This window comes from Phalacrocorax aristotelis, chromosome 14 (assembly GCF_949628215.1).
Source record: "Phalacrocorax aristotelis chromosome 14, bGulAri2.1, whole genome shotgun sequence".
Lineage (NCBI taxonomy): Eukaryota > Metazoa > Chordata > Aves > Suliformes > Phalacrocoracidae > Phalacrocorax > Phalacrocorax aristotelis.
The window spans coordinates 5,642,601-5,658,333 of NC_134289.1; the positions used below are offsets into that span (position 1 = coordinate 5,642,601).

The 15,733-nt window shown below is 37.1% G+C and overlaps 2 protein-coding genes across 11 annotated transcripts in view; one reads left to right on the plus strand and one right to left on the minus strand.

Annotated features, from left to right (window-relative positions):
- Positions 1-15,733, plus strand: part of CTNNA3 (catenin alpha 3) — a 562,887-nt gene that overhangs the window by 222,022 nt on the left and 325,132 nt on the right. The window lies entirely within an intron of this gene.
- Positions 1-15,733, minus strand: part of LRRTM3 (leucine rich repeat transmembrane neuronal 3) — an 89,477-nt gene that overhangs the window by 41,464 nt on the left and 32,280 nt on the right. The window lies entirely within an intron of this gene.

Sequence of the window (15,733 nt, forward strand, 5' to 3'; positions counted from 1 at the left end):
GATGAGCATTTACATGTTTAGATATTGCTGTCTAATTTTATGATCCTCCCTTGCCTGTCCTATCTTCATGGTATATCTGATGTAATGGTCTAAACGTCAGGCCACTGGGCTGTTCTATCCAACTATTAACATAGCATCAAGAAATGATGCAACACTCTTCCTGAAGTTGGCTCAGCCTGGTAGCTCACTGCAGTCCTCAGACAGATTACGCCATGTGCGCATGAACTGTACCTTCTCCTTTTTGTCTTCTGCTCCTCCTGTTCTGTACACAGTTGATAAGAAACTTCCATATCGGAAGTTTAAGAGTATTTTGTGAAGTTCATTATATGATAGTGAGTGGAACAAGCTGTAAATCTGATTACATTTGTTAAATAGAGACAATGCACTTCAGATGTGAATAGGGTAGTAAGAATCTGAAGGAAAATTATAAATATTAAAATCTATCCTATTGAAAGTTCACTTTAAGTGAACTTTAGTGGGAACATGAATGAACTGTAAAACATTTTGACATATCAACACTATCTTTCCTGTGTAAAAATACTTAACATTTGAAACATTAGAGAGAAATGTGACATAAGGCTGAGCTTTTAATACATAGTCATGTCCTAAATGCATCCTGTTGTTGCTATTCCCTTGTTCCCCTGGTTTCTGTGTCTCCTACAGAAAGCATGACTTCTAAGAGCCAGAGGAGAAGGCAGCATACTAAGAGTACATGGAGGAGATTAATAAAGTTAATTTTCAAATACTCCGGATGAGTTTCTTGGCTGTCAGCTACTTCCATTAGGCAGAAACCTGATGAGTTCCAATTTGTGCCTCCACAAAAATGCTGAAATGTATCTGCTGATACGTTATTAAATCTGTAAGGCCAAATTTTCTGCCAGTGTCAAAATTCCGCTGATGACATTTACAGCATCAAAACATTTGGCCCGTTATTAGCTAGTTCCTTAGGATTTAATTTCTTGTATCAGCAATATAATTTATATGGGAGACTGTGACACCAAATTACAGCTTTTTATTATAAGAAAATGCTGTGAGATACCTACTTAATCTCAGAATTATTTTCAAGTCAATGAAAACTAGTGATTGCTACTGTGAGAGATGCCTGTATTGGGTAAGATAACAGAGGAGTGGCTAGTAAAATTCAGCCAGTAATCTGAGATAGGTAGTACTCACCAAGGCTTTCAGTATCTTTTAATGCTGTTATCAGACCACAAAGAAGGAAGACCAGTAATAGCATAAAGTACTAATGGACTACTGCCCTAATTAAGACCACTTCCTAAAGATCTGAAGTAGAGCAGTGCAAAAATTTGTGGCATGGTTGGTAAAATTGATTACTTTGAAGATGTTACTGATTTTGCATACAGCCTAGAAAGTAACATGTTCTATCTAGTATTTTCTTGAGGCATCAAAGGCTTTTGTCCTTCTGAACTTCCAGCATTTCTGCCTCACATTTTCAGCTCAATCGCATTGATGTTAGTCTTGAATATTTCCACTGCATTCAGTGGAGTTATGTTGTGCTTGTTTCGTGGTGGTTGAGAAAAGAATAAGGCTAAATGTTGGTAACTGTTTTTGGAAGCCACAAAAGGCATTAAGGAAGCTGTATTTTATTCTATTTTATGATCATTGTTAATTTTAGAGTTTGCTGCAATGACTTGTTTGGTACAGGTCATAAATGGTTTACTGGGGAGTCAGATTATAGAATTATCTGATTGATATAGGCAACAACACCTTTTTATCTGTCTCTTCTTTTGCTGAATTAGTGAGTCTAACACCTTTTAAAACTCTGATTATCAGCAAGGCAGTGGTTGCTTATACTGCAAACAAAGGCACAGATTTAGAGGTAAGACCAGTAGATTCTTCCCTTTAGTGAGTCTGCTAGTGTAAAGGAAGCTTCAGCTAATGAAAAATCCTCATGTACAGAGGCTGTTTGTGAGGGAGAGAAAGCAGTATTGCCAGGTCGTACTTCCTTGCCTAAATGGACAGGGAGGATTTAATCAGAGTTAATGCTCCTGAATAGCAGACTTGCCCATCCTCCTGCTGGGCCTATTATTTAATGAACATAAAGGCCGTTAAAAAAAGTCTGGCAACACTACAGGCTCTGAAATGGCATTTCCTGTAATTTTTTTCCATCTTAACTTTTCTCAATCAACAGCAGTCTTAAGAAACATCATGAATAGTAATAATTTTTTTACTTTTTTATTGATGAAGAATGAAACATTTAAGATCCACTGGAGAAGCAGTCTTGGAAAAGGCATGCTGCAACATCAGAGGTTAGGACTCGCGAGTATTCACAGAGCTCTATGGAAATGTACGAACAAGACCTTCCTGGCCTTGTTCATTAGTATCAATGCCTCAGTTTCATAAAGACTACGTTTTATATCTACATTTACTATGCACCAAAGCTGTGCTTCTACTAGCGATCTGCTTCTAGTCCTAAGTCTTTTGAACTCTCGCTTTAAAGGTGGAATTATTGCAAATCAGTTGGTTTTGTATTTAATGGTTGATATGATAGAGTATGCTATGCCCATATAATAGTGAAACTTCAGCTGTATAATTTTGGCTAATCAAAGAAAGAGACACTTCAGCTGACTCTTTATACAGTTACATTATCCCGAACAGGTAAACAATTTACGTGAACTGACATGTTTCCTTTTTAACACCATTGCTTGAGTTTACAAAGGATCAGTAAGCCGTGGTGGGATTTCTGAGTTGTATCAGTTCGGTGCAGAGGGTATGTGGTGTAGGAAACCTGGCTTCTATCTCCTGCCTCTGCCAATGGCCTGGTCACCTTTGGGACTTTCTGAAACTCAGTTCCCTCATCTCTCAATTATAGATTGTAACGCTGACCTTTGGACGGTGCTTTTTGATTTACTGATGAACTGAGTGTTATTAGTTGTTACCTATTCATCCATATCCACATCTTTATAAAACTGTTTTGGAGATAAGTAGTAACTGCAAATTTTAGGCTGATGTATTATGGCATGAGAAATCATGAACTGAAGTATCAGACCCAAGAGTTGATGTGTACAGCACAACAGGAAGGGCTGCGAACGAAATGGGAATGTTCTTGTGAAAGCAGCCCTACAGAGACACAGGACATGCTGTGGTGGTTGTCCGGCTCCAATCAAATAAAGAGGCAGCTGGCATCAGAACAATTAGAAGGTAGAAGAAAATACTGCAAGTGAAAGTACAGCTATCTCTAATGTGATGTAGAAGAGTGATGCTTTGAATCACACTATCAGTGGCCTAGGTTAATGCCTTGAGTATGAGAGTTATGCTGTTCATTTATTATTCAGAACTCCAGCATCAGAGTTACGTTAGTCTTCATATGAAAAATAAAAAAGTCTCTTATAGCAAAACAAGCATTAGTTGCATGGGAAGAAGTTCCTGACAACTTAAGCCTCCCTGTAAGGGGTTTTGAGGGCTTGCATTGGATACACTTGTGAAAATAAAAGGTGAATGGGTACTTTACGGTTCCTTCAACAATGTTTTGCCTTTTTTTCCTGATAGGAAGTAAATTTATGCTTGTCTGTGATAGCTTGAGAATTAAGTGGTTCTTCACCTTTTTTGAAGTCTTTTTGTCCCGAGTTGTCTGTTGGCTTAAAATATATTTGATTTTATCACCCAGGGAAACAAGCGTAACTGAAGTGAAAAGCTTGCTAGGAATAAGTTTGCACCCCTTTTTATAAAGTGTTAAATAAGATGAATAGAAAGGTTTTCTTAACCTCAAGCTCTTCAGAAGTATTTTGAGCCTTTAACTTCTACTGGCGTGATTCCATGTGTCTTCTGCTTTCTTATGTTTCTTTTCTCATGTCACCCCTAAAATTATCAAGTCAGAATCAATGTTAAATTGAAGAAATGTATCTACTGAAGACAGAACTTCACGTCTTTTATGCACAATGAAAATACACATGGAAATTGCTTTCTCTGACTTTAAGCTATTTTTCATACTTAGAGATCATGGGGAAGACCTTAATCCAAATGAGATTTTCAGCTTCAGTTTTTCTGTAGTATTCTTCCCAACATCAGTCATGATGTTTAAGGCTGAAAAAACCGGTGTAGGACACTTTCTAATGAGCTATGTGTGACAGTATTCATTTTCCTTTGGAAGCAGGAAATGCAAAGTGATGTTAAGAATGAAATTATAAAATTCATAGTATGGACTGAGTTATTTATGATTTCCATTACTCTAGTGCTGAGGGAACACCAGATCAGCAGATGTCTTGTTATCCTAAATGTGGCAGAGAAAAGACTTATCATGGGCACCTTTTGCTTTGTTTCTTGTATGAAGCACTGGCAATTTTTCAAAAGTGGGAAATGTTTAAAAGTCAACTGGACTGTCCAAAATCATAATATAAGGTTTGGAAAAAGGTGAGGAAGGAATGCATTTAATAGTTATTTTTAATTTTCACCTCAATTTTGGAATCTTTATTCTCAACTTATTTCATATCTTTACTCTTTTCCTCACAGCCAAGACAGCAAGTCTTGAATGATTTTTTTAAGTAACATATAATTCACTTTCCTCACCATTGTGTGCTGGGAAAATACACACACAGCAAAATCTCAAGAGGTGGGAGACTCAGTTATATTTTTACAAAGATAACAGATATTGCTGAAACATTTACAATACTCATGCTTAGGATGAGGATAAGTGCAGTTTGGATACTACTTAGTTATGAAAAGGAAGTGTATTGTGTTAAGTTTGGACATCACTCTTAGGTTGTAGACAAGCTGGATAAATAGGAATGATAAGAGGCTTAGAAAATAATACTGTGAGAGAAGATTGAAAGAGCTGGGCTTGCTAAGTCTAGAAACAAGAAGATGAAAAGTGATGAAACAGTTCTTCAATACATAAAATACTGTTGAACTTGCTCAATGCCTTCAGAAGAAGATATGTTCTAGCACTTTGAATTTAACCCTTGAAGTCAAAGGGCCAGACTTCAAGGCTAAAACTAAAATATGAGGCACTTTGAAGTCTTATGCAGGTGAGATAGGGAAAACAATTCCAGATTTGATTGTCTCCATTTTAGTATTCTATTTCTGAGATACATAAGACCACATTTTGAGGTTGTGAATGATAAATATTTTTAACTGAAAATCCTTGGTCTTTGGGTGAACCCTTGATTCTCTCATGTTGGATTCCAAAATAGTGATTGAGTTTGGGCAGACAGGATGGGTGTCAACATAGCCCGAGCACTCTGATTTGGTTTTCTAGAATTTCTTCAGTGTGTGCTGTCACTGCCATGTAGAATGTCACTCAATATTATTTCATTTACACGAGATCAAACCCAAACAGCTCATGTCCTTATACTGTAGCTGTCATAGAATTAACAGAGTAAAGTTGCTTCCTGCAATGACTAATGGATGCAGACCATCTGAAGATGAAGCTATAAAGAATGAAATTTCAATGGAGATTCATCCTGAAATACCTCAAGTGGTCCTTTAGTTATTTCTTAGGATTTGAATAATCTATCTTCATTCCCTCTTAAGCAGTAGAGCTCCACTAATATAAAGGAAACTATCTTAATTTAAACTTGCTGAGGATATGGCTGTGAAGTGTTTGAAAGAGACATAAATAGTTCTTATTGTAAATTTGATTTTGATTAAAATCTCTTTTGTCAGTGTAGTTCCTTATCTGGTGTGTTGGTGGGATACCTTGAACAGTAGTTTGTTTGTTGTTTTTTTTTCAACAAGAGCAGGCACTGGTGTGTAGGGAAAAAGGTAATGGAGACATGTATGCAGCATAATGTATCAGGGCTGAATTTAGCTCTGGATCCAGCTTTGCTGGTTGTGTGGGTATTACACGTTAGCACAGCTTCTCTCTGACGTGATCTGAAATACATATTTTGGAATGGCAATACTGAAATACAGCCAACATCTCTTCCATCATTGGGAGGTTCGTCATGGCTGCTTTATGTACCAGTTACAGGTAGTTGTCAGTAACAATTCCCCTCTTACAAGCATCTCCATAATGTTTCTGACAATATATGCTAGAGACGATACAGTCCCACTGAGTAAAGAACTATAATACTTTAAAGTGACTCATGCATAGTAATTTAGAGGGTGGCTGCCTACAATTTCCAGGTGCCATCAATCTCCTTGGTAAGATAATTTCCTGCCTTCATATATATGGAGGAGAAAAGGATACACCATGAATTTCTGATGATAGGGATGATACTTAGCCTTCATATAGTGTTTTTTTTGCCTTCAAGGCAGTTTACAAGTATGACTTACTGTTCATCATATCCTTTGAAGTAGTTAAGTATTAATATTCCCATTTTATAGAGAGGGAAATTGAAGGAAATAAGTTAGATAACTTTCCCAAGACTTTGGAAGAAGTTATGGGAGTAATTTTCAGTCCTCTGCCTAGACTTTGCATCCCTTCTTTTCCTCAGATGCTTCTATATATTATCCCAGTTTCCTAGTGTAAAGGACTGTACCAGTGTTGGACACCATGCAGTGTCAGAGGGTGTGCTGACAATTAGAGTAAGTAAATAATTGCTCTTGGACTTTTTTTTAGAAATTCATAAGCTAAGAATTTGAAAACTTTGGAAAAATGTACCCAAAAAGGTATTTAACGTAAGCACAAGAGATTTACATCAGGTGGTTAGCTCACTGGGAGACATGAAAAAGTCTTCAAAAACCCTTCAGCCACAAGAATGAAGCAGTATTTCAACCACTTGGTTGAAATCCTACTCAGTTCAGTGTTGCTGAGTTTCTTCCATTAACTTCAGTGAACTTAAACTAAAAACTTGGAGGTAGCACTTGCAGAAGTTTGCACATACACACACTCACTCACACACTCTGCAGATACTGAAGGTTTCTTGTGAAGCAATGGGGAGTCTGCCAGGGAGACAAAAGTGGAAGACATTGGTATCTGCTTACGAAACCCTGGTGTCTATCAGAACATGTTTTATTAAAATAAGACAATTCATAAAAGTTCAAAAAATAAGACAGAGCTTATTTGCTCCATTCTCTTAAGCAAAACGTTGGCACAGTTGAATAGGAGTGCCAGATCTAATCAAAGGTTGCTATTTTTTAGTATGTGCAGATCTAAAAGCTATATTTTATCCTGCGTGTTCTATGTGATTATCATTATGGTACAGAAATGTATGTGGTTTTGAATGGACTGTTCAGGAATGTACTGAAGTAAAAGACCATGGTTTCTGATGTGTAGATAACGGCAATTAAATGTTCTTTGGCAAGAGCTACATTTTCCTACGTGATTTGACTCCTGTATGGATCTTTTATACATTTGAGTCCTTTCACTTGCCAAACCAAATGCACATACAGTTGAAGGGTATGATTTCTTATACACATGATGAAAAGACTACACTCCAAGTAAAAAAATTGGGAAACTAAACATTTTATTTGTATGAATTCAGTGGTTGTGAAAGCTAGATTTGGTATATAGTCAGCTATCAGTTCCTTTCCTAAGCTAGCTTTACTAATGGGTTTTGAGTCCCAAGTTTCAAACTTTATTTCACAGACCTGGATTCCTAAAATGAAGAGAGATTAATCTATGCTGAATTAATTCAACTAACTTTGGTAAGGTGAATATGTTTTGAAATGAGTTTTGTAGACTGGCACACCTTTGTACTGCCCTCAGTATAGTGGCAGTTAATGCAAAAGTTCTGTGTGTGATCCATGAGGTGACAGGAGGCCAAGGCATTTAGGTTGTGTTCGGTGTGCTAGCGCAGGTGGAGAGAAGGGCTCTAAAGCAAATACGCAACCTTGACTGTCCACAAATGAGAGAAAAAGGGAAAAAATACAGGCAGGAAGGAGAACAGAAAACAAAAAGGCTTTTTGATTCAAATCCAGAAGGGTTAGAATGGTTTCTTAACGATTTATTGATTCCAAATATTTTTTAGAACTAAATTTGTGATTTCAGATTGAGGTTTCAGGTTTAGAAAAATAAGTGTTTAGGTAAACTAATTGTGTGCCTTTTGCACACGTTTTGTGCCTCCATTACACATATACAGCTATATTTGTGCATCCATTTCTAGAATTTAACCTTAAAAAACACCCTCTTCTTTCACTTCAGTGCTAGTGTGGTGAGCATAACCTCGAAATACCTGAATGTTTGTTCTTCTCCTGAACGGTTTATACTGTTCTTTGGTCATTAGGAGCATTTGAGCCCTCCTGTCTTTGTGCAAGGCTTTGTTGGTGGTTTTGGGTGGGCTTTTTGTTTGTTTGTTTTGTGTTTTAAGAATGGATCTAGTAGCTTCTAATTCATAGTCACATCATGGTGGGAGGTTGGCTATTTTTGAGTTTAATGTCAATTTTTTCTTTCTGGTAAAACAAGATAATGATCATTTGGGTTTGAAAAGTAGCTTTTTGTACTGATGTGAAAAGTAATTTTTAGTCAGCCTACTTTTAATTTTTTTCCATTTATTAATACCTTTACAAATAATGAATAATAATGTTTTAAAAATTTGAAAAATTGAAACATTTAAGAATTTTTTAGCCTTTCAGCATTTTATTCCATTTCTGAATTTTTCCAGGATTTAAAAAATAGTGAAAATATTTTCAGAGCTCATTTTTTTTAGCAATTTAGTTTCACAGAATTCCTAAGGCTTTAATGGCAAGCATTGTAAAAATCCAAAGTTTTTAAGCTTCATGTTCATTTGACTCTCCTGTAGAACTGATGTTTCTAATGACACGAATTGTTGTGCCTCCTGTCTTTCCAAAATAAAAATTACCTGTGTCAAGTTACTTCTTTTCAATTCTGTTGCATTTAATGAGCTAAATAGTCCACTACATCTTTCCTTCAACGGGAATATTCATACAGTCTCTCTCTTATATTCTGCTCCCAATATTCACAGAATTTTTAAGAACTTTATATTTTTAAGAGTTCTGTCCTCTACTAAATTAGGCCAAAATAGGCTAGTTGGCTAAAAACTAACAAGAAAGGAGACAAATTGGCACTTGCGCATATATAAGCATGGGAAAACCAGGATGATTTTCTAAGGAAATCAGGCTTAAGATATAGGCGAAAAGTAGCAGAAATCTTTAAACCCCAAACACAGCTCTGCTCCTCTAAACATCCTCCCCTTCTCTCCTCTTGAGAGCATTACGGGAGATATGATAAGACAAGCTTCATATAGCTGTTTACTAAAGCTCTTGGGGAAAGTCTACCAGAATATGCTTTCATAAATAAAACAGAGTTAATTAAGAACCACTTGAAAAGCTAGCACAGGGGAAAGTTGGGAGAAAACTACCGTGTAATGTGTATGTGGTTAGCAGAAGCGTAATTATAGCTGAAATGAGTCAGATACCTTACTGGGGAAAAAACCCACCCTTGGGGGCTTTAGAGAAGCTTTCTTTTGGGCCTTCAGTGATTGAAGGTACTAGGACATGTCAAACATAGAGGAGAGGTTCTCAGGAGATTGTGTCTTTTAATGTCCTCTGGCCTTGTGGCTGGTTTCTGCATGCGTTTCATGCACGTGCAACACACGTGCACTGATGTTGCATGTTTTTATTAGCGCTAAATTTTGGCGTGTAAAAATCTGTACCATCAATTTTTTAGTACAGATCTGCTCACAAATTGGCTAATATTGTTTCAGTGCTGCAAGGCAGGTTATGTAATGGCACATATCTGTCTGTCTCACCTGTTGGGAAAAGCCCGCAAACCACACATTTGGAAACAAATGTGAAGAGAAAAGCTTGCAGATACCTTGTCTCCGGCAGAAAATTTTTGTACTTGCTATGTTGTGTAAATGCCTTATTTGTTAATCCCCTTTGGCATACTGGCACATACTTACTTCATCCAGTTGTGCTAACAAAATCAGTCATGATGAGGATGGCTTCACCTTCAGAAGGGGTAAGTTACTTTTTCTCAGCTTACATGCTAACAGGCTTCTAAGTAGAGAGGGGTCACAAAATTTGTAGAGATATGTCTTAGGAGTACTGCTTGCTGTCCAGTATTGGGACTTTCCAAAGGTTGGGATGCTGATCAGGTCTAGGATTTTGATCCAAGAGCATATCTCTGACTTGTATGTAGGTTTTCCGCTACTGCTTTTTTCTGAAATGTTTTATTCAGGCATAACATTAGACAAGCCTAGCTGCCGTATTGACTTTTGTTCTTGGTAGGAAGCCTGCACACTGACAATACTGCTCTGTAGGAGGGGTACTTTCAAGTGACAGTTTCTGCTGTAGCATTTGGCAGAGCCTCAGTAGCAGCTGAGCTAGGAGTAGCCAAGCCTTTTCTTCTGGTTTAGGTACAGGAGAGAGACCTACGGGACTGACGAAGGCCAATTTTCTACTGAAATGCATTTTCTCCTGTATTACATAAAGCAGAGATGGGTTACAGCAAGACCTGTTGGCTTGTGAAGCGAGAATTTTAGGTAAAGATCAAAAAGAGAAACTGTTCAAACATTGAAAAACAGACAGTTGTAGCAGTTCTAGCTGCAGCATATGGTATAAGGAAGTGGAGAGCTGGAGTTGTCTCTTGATATGGAAAAAAAAAAAATTTACTAGCCCTATTTGCCTAATTATACAGGCGAAGGACAATTATTAAGCATTGCAGAGTTCACATGCATGACAGCAAAAACTAATATTCTCAGAGGATTTCTAAGACTTTGGGCTGTGGAAGAGCAGAATGGAACTCTATGTAAGACCTAAGAACCATCACGCTCCCCTGATTGAGGTGGGCTGTCCTGTCAGAGTGCTGCTGAGCCATCCATTTAATTCAGACAAATGCTGTCTATTCACATTTCATTTAATGAAATATACTTGTTAAAGTCCCTTGTTTTGAAAAAAAATCCATCTATATTTTCTTTCACAGTTTTGGTATTTCTGATCACATTTTATGTTAATATCCTGCAGTTTTTCAGCTCCAAAGTGTTGCCAAGTTTCATGATTTCACCAAGACCCCTAGGTGGCATTTCAAATCAGCTGTTAAGAGAATAGTATATAGCACAAGTGAGGAAAATGAAACTGATACCTGTTACATTTACACAATCTGCTTGCTGAATTAATTGCACTGACTGGCAGCAGGGGAAAGGAAGGTGTGAACATCAGAAAGGTTTGGTTAAATCACAAGCCTTAACTTTATTTTTCAATGTAATGGTCAGGTTTAAAATCTGCCGTTATGTCTGGAGGCTGTGCTCTATAGTGGGGAGATGGGAGGCAAGTCTGATTCCATTTGCTTTAGGGATTTGGGGGGGGAAATGGAAAAAAAGGTACGATTATTATAAGTTTTAGTCCCTTCATGCAGAGTTTAGTTGCACCTCAGGACTCTCTGTATTGATCAGGTTTTTTATGTTTGGCGTTTTTTTAGTTTTTGGTTTGTTTTGGGGTTTTTTTTTTAGAACTGTTTAACAGATGGGCTATCAAACTGGACTCCACAGCTAACTGCCATACACATCGCTTTTCCTAAGTATTATCTTTTTGTATCTGCCAGGATCTAAATACCTTCCAGCCATATGTATTTACACATGATAAAAACCCATAGTCATCTCTGAACAACTTTGCACACTTAAAACACCTGCTACTGTATTCACTCATGTTGCTGCCAGATTCCATGCCATATTAGCAGCCTCTCGACTGGGCTGCCTTGAAATATGCTACTGAATATTGCCATTTCTGTGGAGAAGGATGTGCCTTGAAAAAATTGGTTTATACCCAGGTTCATGGAGGTTCAAGGAAGTAAGAATCTGTGTTATCCCTTCATCATGTTTCTTCATCTTGCAGTTAGTGCATAGACTTGATTTATCCTGGAGGATGGAACCAGCTTGGCCTGTTATAATTAGGTTTAGGTAGATTTTAAATGAGCTTGATGACATCATATCTGGCTACTTCTGCTTCTTCTATATTGCTGAGGCATCCTTATTACTTATTGTGCTGAGCGTGTGATTTGTGGTTTATTGGCACGGTTTCTATATTTAGTGGTTTAGAGTCTCTCTTTACTGGAATACACGCTGATTTTACCCTTTGATCCAGGGGAGAGAAGCTTTTAGGACATCTTGTCATTATTTGGTCCTAGGACCTCACTGTTCGCCTCTTTTCCGTGCCTATTGACAATCGCCCATCTTGCTCTGTATTGTTTATATGTCCAGCTGTTTATGTTTGTCATGTGCAAATGTTTCTTTTCAAAGCCTAGTTTTTTACTTACACTGGCAAATTTGTAATCCATTTCATTGCTTTAACCTAAGACCACTTAATGTTTTTGATAGCCTAATATAGGAAGTATTAAAGTTGCATAGAACCTCAGATAAATTGTGTTTTTTTATTTGTGGCTTGTAAGAAGCTTATGTGTTCTTTGCCAACATCTGGCAACTCAGAAGCATGGATGAAACCGAATGAAAGTTGCTCTTAGCTACGAATTGTGTTTGCTTCAGTGCCTAACAGTGTGCTTTTACACAGTGGTCTTTCTACAGATCAGGCTTTCTTCCCTGGGCAGGATAGAGGCAGTAAATACTATTGCTGTGAGAACAGGATGAAGAAAAAACTGCAAATGGAGTTTGAAGAAGCGGTGTCTGTTGCCTACCCTAAATCTTTATTGCAAATTACTGGATTTTTTTTCCCTTGGGTTTTTTTCCCATTCGTTATTGATAATGTTGATCATTAGTCCTTTTGCTACAAATTTTTAGCAAGTGGGGGATTGTTCTCTCGTTTCCCTCAGTCTTTTCAAATTGAACCAATTCAACACATCATAGGTAATTTTAACAATATTTCTTCTCATTTTCTTTTTTCTAGATTATTTTACCTTTTTCTTTATTTTCCTTAAAATGCAGTATCTGCAACAGGTTGCAGTGTATCAGCTCAGGTCAGCTGGAGTGAAATAATTCTGCTAGACTTCCTATGCTTTATATAAAATATCCTGGAGCCAACATTAATTGCATATCCTATTTGAAGGTAACTCTGGTATCCATTGTTTCCTCCAATTCCATTTTTTTAAATATAATCATTCTTCATGAGTACTATCTCACTCAGTTTTCCCATCAGTGCTATTTTCAGCTTTTCTTGAAAATATTTTTTTCTCCTATTCGTAAGTGTGCTAGGCTAATGAGAACCGTGGGGCAGAATTTTTAAACAAAGATGCTCCCATTCATCTGCGGTTCTCCTGAAAGGTGATTAAGTAACAATAGTGTCTTCTGCTTAAAAAGTCTAGCGACCCGTATCCACAGCACTTCTGCACCATGGATTAGGTAGTTTTGATGTCACCAACCCTTATTCTGACCTGTATTTCAGATATTTTAAGTCTTCTGGGTGAATTATTAGTGAGAATCATAGAATTCTAGAAATATTTGTTATCGGAATCAGTTGTCAGATAGTTATTTTCTTTGGCTGATCAAAATTAGTATCTCTTCTGGGCCATTAGAAATCACAAAGAGAAAGGACTAACGGTCTCTGACACAGAAGCACAGATAAGGCACCACCCAATTCCCATAAGAAAACACTAGCAAGTCTCATTAACTTTCATGTAGGTTATTTCAGAGAGACCAGTTTTCTCCATCAAAGAGCAGTAGGATTATTTCTCTAGACTTGCAGCTTGAACTGTATTTGGGTCTGATCCTGTATTTGATTTATCCAATATTCCCACTGAAGTCAATGACATTTATTGTCAGTATATTATGGGGTTGGGGATTTTTCATGTTTGACAATTTTTTCTGCGTGGCAGTTAATTGGTGTGTTATCGATAAATACCCCGTAATGCTTTGTTGGTTTGTACTACTTAAAATGAATAATATTTTTAAATTAAACAGTCATGCTTCTTTTGTATGAGCAAAAGGCTTGCATGCATCATAAATTCAAAATATTTTTCAAACTTGTTTATGAGGTTCATTTTGCTTGTCTTTCATTTGTGGCAGTGTAAGAACTATGTGTGTGTGAACTTTGGGCAGCAGAACAAGTGTGTCCCTGACTTCCAACACAGATACCACTCCTTTTCTTTCATCTTTATGTTGGGAAAGATTCCACTGTGAACTCATTTGCTTACTAATTGAGCAAATAAGACAACATAGAGTTTTAAAGCATGATAAATGAAACTGTGACCATGTCTGCTCCTTTGTTTATTCCGCCACTGGCAGCAGCCTAATCAATTACAGCCTCCCCAGGGGTGCGTTAAGTCTGCTGAGAGCTCCACTGGGGAATACATTGTTTCACAGGCAGTCTAGGGTTTCTCATCCAGCCTTACTAGAAGCTCTGGGTTTCTGTGAAGCTGAAGCTTTGTAAGGATCCTGCGTAAGCTGCTTTTTGGCAGAGGTCAGTCGAATTAACTGTTTTGCATTCTTTTTGTAAATTAGGCCTCCACACCTGTTTATGTGCAAAGCTGTTCCTCAGAAAGCTGCTTCCCCACTTTTCATTTTCCATTTAAGAAAAGACGTTTTTGTCCTCAGGGAGAAGGAACAAATGAATTTTTCACTTATCATATTCCAATTATATCTCTCCATTCAGTGGCATTTAAAAAGTTGTATTTTCTATAAACATGCTACTAGGATATTCCCCACTGCATGTTAACCTGGGTAATGAAATGTTGCACTAAATACCTGCTATGGTTGCATTACATAAAAACAAAACCAAACCCAACAAAAAAAATAACCAGAAAGAAATTATGTTGTCATTTCTCATCAAGTGTGAAAGAGACACTCTATAACAAATTGACTTTCATATTGAAAAGACAGAGAGTTCCTATTTTAATTCATGGTTATGTAATCATGTTAAAGATGATCAGTCAGCTCTTCAATGCCAGCTAGTTTTGAGCAGAGCTTGTTTGTTGTAAATCACTTCTGTCTATACTGTCTGGCAGATATTTAAGACTTTACAAGGTGCACACAGCACTAGAAAATTTCACAGTAGTTTGCAAAACTTTTCCACTTACTTCTTCCAACCGTGTTTCAAGGATTCAGTTAGTACCAGCCATCATTTCAGACCTATGGAGGTCAATATTTACAGCATTAGTTTTCTTTGAGTCACTAACTTGGCCTTAATATGAAATGAAAGGGGCAGGAATAATTCTTGGTAGTTAAGAAATGTGGGAAAATATGACTTTCTCTTCTGTTCTTATGAGAGTAATCTGATTCCACTTGCAGTAAAGCAGCTATGTTAGAGGCTGTATTTTGTCAACTCTCAAAAAAGATTTCATTAAATTATTTTTCATAACTTCCTTGTTTGTTCTCCGTGAAACCTAAGAAGCTTGTTTGATGAGATTAAGACATGCTATTTGGTGCACATATGAACTTTTATTATTCACCATGCTACACCAAATTCTACTGGAATTCATAAAGCGAAAAATCATCTTTCATAAAGGTTTTGTATATAAAGTGTTCTATGCCTACAGCATAAAGTACTTCCTCCTGCTATCAAATACACTGTGAGAGTACCGAGGAGACTAGACTAGGCTTGAGTGAGCCTGAATGGTATGGCATATTCATGGCAACAATGATCCAAGAAAACGCTGAACTATTTTCAGTTATTTTGGTGTTCTTGGGAAATACCAGTAAGGTAATATTTTTCATAGACCTATGGCTTAGGGAATTAATAGATAATCTGTGCAAATTTGGTTTTAAGTGAGTTCCTAAACACTTCTCTGCAAGGATGAGCTCTCAGTATTCATCTGCACATCCAGAGCAGTTTTAGTGTATGTATGAATTGGCAGTGAACATACTAAATTTCATGATTAAGTTCAACTAAGAGTTTTCTAAAAACTGTTAATGTGAAGGTAAAGGCAGATACGAGAGTGTTAAGGACAGATCTATCATAGATGGTATTTGTCAGTTGCTCTCTGCTC